General features: G+C 32.4%; 1 protein-coding gene across 1 annotated transcript in view; it reads left to right on the plus strand.

Annotated features, from left to right (window-relative positions):
- Positions 1-10,000, plus strand: part of LOC143034270 (neuroligin-3-like) — a 502,714-nt gene that overhangs the window by 262,342 nt on the left and 230,372 nt on the right. The window lies entirely within an intron of this gene.

Below are 10,000 nucleotides of genomic sequence, written 5' to 3' on the forward strand. Positions count from 1 at the left end.
TCTGCTATCATTAATACATCATCTCTCAGTCCACCATCTGCTAATACTGGATCTGCCAGTATTAGCAGATGGTGGAATAGCCAAATTACCCACACGTTGCTACGGGCAAATAATGATCATTTTAATTTTTATAGATTTTGGGGAGAAAAGCTACAAGTATCAATATAAATCAATGGAAAAGGTAACACAAAAAAATGTTAAGAAAGTAAGAAAAAAAATCAATTTGAGGAGGAGACGCCCTTTGGAAATAAAACATATTTAGCCGTAAGAGAAGAATTGAACCAATCTTTCATTATCTTTGAGCTCGAGTATATTACCGCCCGCGAAAAATAAAAATAAAGATAGCCAATATTCAAACATTTGGTAAAATTATACAATCAATTTACATTTACATGCTTTCTCCTTACCAAGGTTATCCGAGTTTGTGGCAACATTAATTTCACAAATATAAATAATATATATGAACACGTACAATGGTTTGTTTAATTATAGTAATTTTTGTAAAAAAAAAAATCGTGTTAAGGGGACACTACAATAGTGGCATGTCACCACACTATACCCCTTTAACCCTTAACTCTAGCCAAAATATATCTATTTTTTTAATTAAATATAGTTATCCAAATACCTGGAGTGATAAAGTATCAGAATATATATGATTATGGGGGTCTATCTCCAAAACCCTAGGAGGAGCTCGTGAAAAAAACAGACAGACAGAAGCTACTACATTATTAAAGCATATATATAAATATACGTGTATATATATATATATATATATATATATATATATATATATATATATACACCTATATAATTCAATTTTCTACCAGCTAAGCTGGGTACAATCTCAGTTGCCATAATTTCAATATTCCATATTATATCTATATCTTCGTTCCTGTGTGTGAACCATATCATTGCATCATATTCCAATTTGAGGTAATTTGGGTCTTCGATGAGCTTTTTCATCATCTCGTAAATGTAGTGGAATACCACTCTTATGTTCGTCGACATGTCATAATTCTCTTCTGCAATCTTCCTGATGCGTTTTCAAATGTTCATTTGCCAATACTCCTGGGTTATTTTTCTTTATCTTTTTGTGGTCGTTTTATTTCCCATTCTGTTTGTTTAATGATGGCATTCTCTTACTTTTGTCTCCTCCATTTGGAAAAAGTTTAATTATTTTTCACTTTGGGTCCATTCAAAGATTACAAAGGCGGAGCATGCCGACAGGAGACCTTTTAGTCCATTAATAGGTCGGATGCGAAAAAATTATAATAATGATAAGTAAATAATAAATAAAGCAATCAATAGATAAATAAATAAATGAATAAATAAGTAAGTAAATAAATAGATAAATAAATAAGGAAATAATTAAATAAATAAATAAATAAATAAATAAATAAATAAATAAATAAATAAATACATATATGAATAAATAAATAAATAAATAAATAAATAAATAAATAAATAAATAAAAACATAAATGAATAAATAAATACATAAATGAATAAATAAATAAATAAATAAATGAATAAATAAATAAATAAATAAATAAATAAATAAATAAATAAATAAATAAATAAATAAAAATATGATAGTATAGATAATAGTAAAAAATAAATAAATGCAGATATGGTTAGATAATAAACAAACTGGTAAATAGTAGTAAGTAATAATAAATTGACATATCACAACAAAGTTATGTCGTAGCACATTTGTAAAATGATACTGATAACCCACTTTTGGGAGAAGAATAAGCGAAAATATAAAGATATGTATATTTCGATCACTGTGATCCTCTTCAGCAGATAAAGAGGATCACAGTTAATGATCGAAATATACAGATCTTTATACTTTTGCTTATTCTTCTCCGAAAGTGGGTTATCAGTATTAAATTGACATATAATTAATAATCCATATATTATATTCACATCTTCCTGGGACAATCTACAATCAGTCATCTTTTTTCATTTTGCCCTCTTTATGACCGTAGCGTCACTACTAAATAGAATGATTTATCTTTGTGTACCATCCATCCCATCAACGTAGATCAGAAATATCATTGGTGCCAACACGGAATCCTGTTGGACCGAGTTAATTAGTTGTCACCAATCTGACATCCTATTCTTCACAACCGTTCTCATTTATTATTCCCTTTGGAAAGCCCTCCATTCTCTCTAGTCCCTGTAAATCTTCTAATATATTCTAATTTCCATATGATATACCTCACCTAAAGCTTCAATTCCTTTATAAAAGAAATATCATTCATATTCGACTTTGCAATGTTGCTGTGCTCATCAAATATTCCAAATTATCACTTCATTTATGTTTGTTATATTTTGATTACTGAGTTTCCGTTTTCTGGTTTGTATAATATCTATTTACTTCGTCCAATTTTTATTCCTTTGATTGTCAATTACCGTTCCAAATCATTTCATCTTTGTTTCAAATTGATTCATTTTCTGACCCACGTTATTATTCTTTTATTGTATTAACTTTCCCAGTCCCGATTTTTTATGCTAGATGCAATTTCTTATTTTCATAATATTCTAAAAAGAAAAGAAAAAATCGTTTTCTATAGCAACCATTTTACGAGTATATTGTTCTCGCGCCTGTTGTGTTAATTTTCATGCCTCATACACCAATTTCCATTTTCAATTTGGATAATTCCACTACCAATATAATATTATATTTCCACCTTTTACCCTTTACATATTGGAAACCTTTTAATAGCCTTCTGTGTATCGTAAAATGTATTTTGCATCTCACGATCGTGTTTTACATTAGCTTCATTGTTTTGATTCTAATAAATGTGCACATCTATCCCCGTTCGTGTGTGTGTGTGTGTGTGTGTGTGTGTATGTGTGTGTGTGTGTGTTATCGTATCTTATAGATTTTGTATAGAGCAATATAAGACGCTTTTATTCAGCTGGTGGCAGCCCCTTGGCCTAAAAATATATATTTTTTTTAAGAAAACCCTTGGGTTTTATAAGGACATTTATATTCATGCGGATAGACACCTAAACATGTACACAAATACTTACACTAAACGAATTTGGCGTATCGCTTATATGACTGTATTTGTATATATACACATAGCAGAGAATAAATATGTAAGCGAAAGCTGCAGTAATTGAGGAATAATAAAAATCTTTTTATGGTGACAGAACCCTTGCATCCACTAAATTATGCAATACAGTAAACAAGACAAAATCTCTCTTCGAGAAGAGAGACTACGGCTGGAGACGTTTATGATATCCTCGATGAGGTCATGCCGACATAAAATGTATTAGAGTTCGTAAAATTGTGGTAGCAAGGGGAAAGTTGGCCAATTGGGGCTTGGCCCAGGCCGCTGGGCTTCTCAGCCGAAGAAGACAATATGGCTCAAAAGTGACAGTGTCCTTACCATTTTATTTTCTCTTTATTGGTAACCGTTTTGTTTGTTCATTGCGCATCTTTATATATATATATATATATATATGTATATATATATATATATATGTATATGCAATAAAAACACTAGGAGCGTGTGTTCACAAATGCGTAAGTAACCACTAGGAAAAGTAAATTAACGAAGCAGAGCGCTTTCGTATAATTACATCTTTAGTTCAGATACAAAGAAGGAATTCTTTGTATCTGCACTGAAGATGTAATTATACGAAACCGCTCTGCTTCGTTAGTTTACTTTTCCTAGTGGTTACTTACGCATATATACATATATATGTATCAACCAATATCAACCACAATACACTTTAATTCTAGGCCATCAACATCGGAAGCTCCGCGGAGGCAACATGCATGTTTCCTCTACGGAGCTTCCGTTGTTGATGGCTTAGAATTAAAATGCATTGTGGTTGATAAAAATATATCGCTATTCATTGGGACCCATTTAGTGTTGTACATAATGTCCACAGAAAAAATCCACACGACATAATGTCGCATTGTTAGAAACTGACAAAATGCCAGTCCTGTATTATTTTCCTTATTATTATAGAACCCTCTTTATATATACATATAAAAGCTATACAAAAAACAGGACACTATATACCATAATAAAGCTGATAACATTAGATAGATATATAACTCAAAAATTAAATAGAAATGTAAAAAAGTTTCTATCATGATTTATTCTTATGATATACATCAATTTATTGAATAAGGAAGAAACAAAACACAAGTGCCATTTTTGTATATTTTATAAAAGCATAACAGAAGTACAAAAATGTAGTATTTTTGTATGATTTTAATAAGAACAAATGACATATAAGTGCGTAAGATAATAGTATCTATACGTTGTATGTATTATCTATTTAACCAAAAACAAATGGTTGTAAGCAATATAATGTGTTTCAAATTGTGGCATTTTGTCGCGGATTCGTTATGATGTGATCATGCACTGCACATAAGAAAGGTTCCTGGAAGTTAGGGTCTTGGGTCATGCAGCCTAAGACGTTTGAGCCACGGTGGCATCCTTAGGTGGACGTTTGGATCATATTCATGGATTATGTCATATACCTTGTTAGGTTAATATAGTTTAGGTTAGCTTAAGTTAAATTAAATTGAGTTTGTTTTGGTTAGGTGGTGACCGCTAATAACACCACAGGTAAAAAAGTAACGGAAAATAAATCAAAATTTTGATAGGAAAAAGTCACATATGGTTTATGGTGGCCGATAGAAAAGTCACACTTCTTATACATGACACTATTAATAAAAAAAAATCACGTATCTAAGTCGGTCAGTTAATGATTGTACATAACATGTACAAGTTGAGAACAGCATTACATGTTTTTTCGTGTTGATTATTTCAGTCGACCAACCCAAACGAGGTGGTGGTGTTGTGTCGATAAGTTAATCAAGCAAAAATATTAAAGTCAGTCTTTTATTTATATTAAGTGTTTTATTGTTGTTGATTCAAGCGAATATTCCATGCGACGCGATGGAAAAACTCCGCCATGGTCTTCTTGTTTTTTAGCCGAGCAACACATAAGTTGCGTAGGCATTACTGTAGCCGTCGACAAACTCTTCGTTGAAGGGGATTGCCAACAACATCCTGTCGGATAAAGGTGCTCACTGTCGCTTCTTCACATCGAAACTAATCAATGGCTGGTAAGAGTGAAGGATGGTAGTGACCTACGAGGTGTGGGCATTGTTGTATACAGTATTGGCATGCACATTAAATAGGTGTGGGGGGGAGCAAACATATGTGGATATAGGAACTGGTTGCTGCATCAGGCGAAATGAGCCACCAACATACTCGTAAAAAAATTCAACTATAAAAGATAGGCCCAGAAACAGTAATGACAGTGCACGTAGACAGGCTATAGACAGGAACAAGGACCTGGCATATTTTATTATTATATCTTATGTCTATTTTACATTTTTAGCATATCCCTTAACCGATAATTAAAAAGCTAAAAGATTCAACGATTAACCTTTCTTTTATAGAAACAGTGAAGACATTGTCCTGTTGCTTTTTGCTGTTTCTTCTTATTAACATATTTGTGACTTTTTTACCAAACTTTTTTTTTACCAGTGGCATTTTTCATGGATTCGTATCATATCCCAAGGGACGATAAGCCGATGGAAAAGATCTAATCACGTTATCTGTCCTGGGCTAACGACATCATATGTCAACAAGCAATCGCGCCAATGCCAGGCAAATCGAAAAGTATGCGCAGTCTGCAAATAAGATCCCTCCCCTGCATACATTTGAGCTGGTCATTTTGTCTAGAACTAAGGGCCACGCATGACAAAGTATACGAGGACAATAAACAAAAATATCAATGACGTTTTTTCAATGCTGTAAATGCACAAGTTACTTGTCCTGAGTTAGTTTATATGTTCAGTGTCTTTATACGCCATGCAGCCTCCTAGTCAAAAGCAATTCAGGTATATTGGTTAAATAAATTCTCGCAATATTGCTATAACTGACAACTATGCTGCAATGTCGCAAAATTTATCTTTACGTTGGCAACTATTTTCTATGACTACGGAAAAATAATTACTACACAGACCATTGACCCCCTTACAAGGGAAGTAGCCAGCCACTTATGAACATTCGGTTCCCCAATCCCTGAATTTTTTTTCATCTTGAAAAACACCCCGTGTAACCATTCACATTAAGTATATATATATATATAAAAAAATAAAAACACGTACAATTTAAACGTCATAACAAGACTTGCACGCAAACATTGAATGAAATGAATTGTACCATCAATACACACTACTTCATTTCTACGTAAGCGGCAGAGCGTAAGACCAATCACGATCTGTCATGAACACTAAATGAAATAATCTGTTACTTTCATTTAATTTGAAAGCACACAATTGAAATCAGAATTAATTAAAAACAATAGTGGATGTAAGAATACAGGTTTATTATTTCTCAAATTGGCTTACAAATTGGTAAAAGGCAATTACAAGCACAGTGAAAGAATAAAACTACCCTCCTACAAACTGACAACACGGCCGTGTTGCCTAGGCAAGAATACCTCATTACTAGTAAAGGTATCCTGCAGTAGCTCCGTGGCAAATATTCTTGACCACAGTCCTCGTGGAGGTCACATGGGCATAGTGTTTACGAGGAATGGTTTCCTTGTGAACAGAGAAGGCCCTGTGATTAGCAGTCTTGGTGATGGTTTTCAGAACAGGTTTCCGAATGGTCTTGGTGACAGAATGCTTGACATTCTTTGTGAGGGTGGAAGTTGCGGTCAGCGTAGTCACCAGGGTTGAGGTGACTGTCACGTAGGCTTTATGAGTGTTTGTGACATAAATCGTCTCGACATACAGTTCTGGAAGCTGAACAGTGACGGTCTGGGTGACAAAATCCAAATGGGGGAGTTTCTCGATCTGGGTGCGGTAGCTTGTGACAGTAAAGTACTCGGTTGTCGTGAGAGTTGTTCTAGGAACGCTCACGGTCACTTTAAGTGAGGTAGTGATGGTCTGGACTTGTACATGTGTGGAGGTGATGGTCACAGGGGCAGCATATCCAGTCACAGGTCGAGTGATGCTCAGGTTTTTCGTAGCCAGTTGAACACTTGTCTTGGTTACGATGATATGCTCACGAATAGGCTCGCAAGTCGTGGTACCGGAGGAGTTGTAATTATACCCTTCTCCAAAGGAGAGGGATAAGAGAACGAACAACAAGTGTACGGGAAACATTACTGTGGATGACACCCAACTCGGGGAAAACCTTGAGTATATATAGGTATGGAGAAGGGAACGAGGGCTGCTTAACGCAGCGGGGAACTTGCTAGGGGCCGTATCCTGCCCTCGAACTCAGATCATAGCTAAAGCTGGGTTGATCTCATTCCTACGGGGTCAAACGTGAGCCCCACAAATGCAACACGTTTTGCTTCCCGGACATTTCGGCCCTGTTTTTATACATACGCTTGAACGCCTGATATATCTGTTATTTTACTTGATATCATGATATGACATAATATTTATTGTGTTATTTTTATTATTAAAAAAATATATAAACATGTTTGAAATGAGCAAAGTATGTTCAATTTTATTCTTGAGCTTGGGCAGTTCATATGTTACCGTGTAAGCTATTTTGAGCAGTTCTTATAAAGGAATAAGGTATGAATAAATTTATAACTACCTCACCTCGTTTCATATATGTAGTGTTACTCAGTAGAATATCTCAAAAGTTGATCAGTTCATATTTTATTGAATGAGGTACTTTGAACAATTCGTATAAGTAAATAAAAAATATTATCAATTTCTAACACATTATATATCTGACTGATTGAAATTCCCTTGTGAACCATTTCTTTCTAAATCAATTTAAATTATCATATGAATGGACAAGATTTTCTATATTTGACCCTTTGGAAAAAACTCTGTTCCAATTAGGATTGTGCATTCAGAATAAAATGTGATAAATAAGTTGAAATAAGACATCACTTTAAAGAAAAACTGCATAGTTTTTATTTATTTATTTATTATTATTATGATTTTTCGCATCCGACCCATATATGGGCCAAAAGGTCTTCTGTCGACATGCTCCGCCAATGTAATCCTTTGTATGAATGGAGCTGAAACATCTAGGGTCGACAATTTCATGAGGCCGAAATATCCCCCGCCACCACTATCAGAACGATTTAGAAATTGTTTAACTCCTGTTTACCTCACTGTTTATTTTTATTCTGGAAAATATCATTTAAAAATAAATGCTATTTTCAAAGCTACTTCAAACAACATATTTGCTTGGGTTGTGGTCATTACAGAATCTATAAACGACGCACAAGGAATTAATCTGCGTTGCACGTACATCCCGCTACCACTATCAGAACGATATAGAATTTTTTAATTCCTGTTTACATAACTGTTTATTTTTATTTTGTAAAGTATCCTTTAAAAATAAATGCTATTTTCAAAGCTACTTTAAACGGCCCATTTGCTTGGCTTGTGATAATTATAGAATATATAAACTACGCAAAAGGAATTAATCTGGGTTGCACGTTCATCCCGCTACCACTATCAGAACGATATAGATTTTTTTAAATCCTGTTTACATAACTGTTTATTTTTATTTTGTAAAGTATCATTTAAAAATAAATGCTATTTTAAAAGCTACTTTAAACGACCCATTTGCTTGGCTTGTTATCATTATAGAATTTATAAACTGCGCACAAGGAATTAATCTGGGTTGCACGTACAGGTCATGAATGTCGGGAATTTCGCTACCAAACGTTTCTGGGTCGGACATTTCGGCCTCATTAAATTGTTGACCCTGGACGTTTCATCTTTATTTTTATACACCCTTATAAACAGCTGTTTTACTTTATAACATACCAAATAACATTTGGTATGTTTTTTCCATTATTAACCATGAGAACATATAAACTTGTTTGAGATGAAAAAGTATACTCAATTTTCTTGCGTATTTTATTGAATATTTTCAATTTTATGTAGAAACTTATAATCAATGGTGAATTTAGATCAACTATTATGAATCTCCCCACTGGGAAATAAGCCGCTGACCTCAGGTCAAGAGTGTTATAACCTCTGGAATGGCTATCATTATTGTTATTGTTATTTTTATTGTTGTTATTGTTATTGTTATTATTATTATTATTATTATTATTATTATTATTATTATTATTATCATTATTATTATTATTATTATTATTATTATTATTATTATTATTATTATTATTATTATTATTATTATTATTATTATTATTATTATTATTATTATTATTATTATTATTATTATTATTATTATTATTATTATTATTATTATTATTATTATTATTATTATTACTATTCATCATCATCATCATCATCATCATCTCATCATCATCATCATCATCATCATTTTGTTGTTCTGTTATTGTTATTATTTTCTTATTATTATAATTGTTGTTTTTGTTGTCGTGGTCGTCGTTGTTACCCTCATCATCATCATCATCATCATCATCATAATTTTGCATAGAATAGAAAATCAAAATGAATTCCTAAAAGATTATGCACTTGACTAACTGAAAATCCCATTGTTCATAATCCCGCACATATTTAGATATTCCCGGAAGTTGATAGTATAAATATACACTATATTTATGTTAAAATATACTTTCATTTCATAAACTTATTTTTGTTATCGTTTGCCTGTTTATTATTATTTGCTTGATTCACATTTATTATTATTTATGTGTAAATTTAATATTATTTGCTATCTCAATGTTTGCTTGTTATTTAACTATGCCTATGTATTTATTCATTTATTATTAATTATATTATTAGATTTTTTATTTAGTTATGTACTTATCATTATTATATATTTTTTTTCTTTTGCATCCGACCAAGGTATGGAGCAATAGTTCTTCGCCTTTGTAATCCTTTGATAGCCCAGGTGCGGGATTTTGACCGACATTATATGACATTTTGGATGAGGGATTATGATCTTATGGGATTATGTCATGGATTCAAGTTATGCAATTCATAATATATTTTTTGTAGGATACTTTTGAAACTCCCTTGTGAAATCACA

The sequence above is a fragment of the Oratosquilla oratoria genome, chromosome 2 (genome assembly GCF_046742065.1).
Source record: "Oratosquilla oratoria isolate Oo_2021 chromosome 2, ASM4674206v1, whole genome shotgun sequence".
Lineage (NCBI taxonomy): Eukaryota > Metazoa > Arthropoda > Malacostraca > Stomatopoda > Squillidae > Oratosquilla > Oratosquilla oratoria.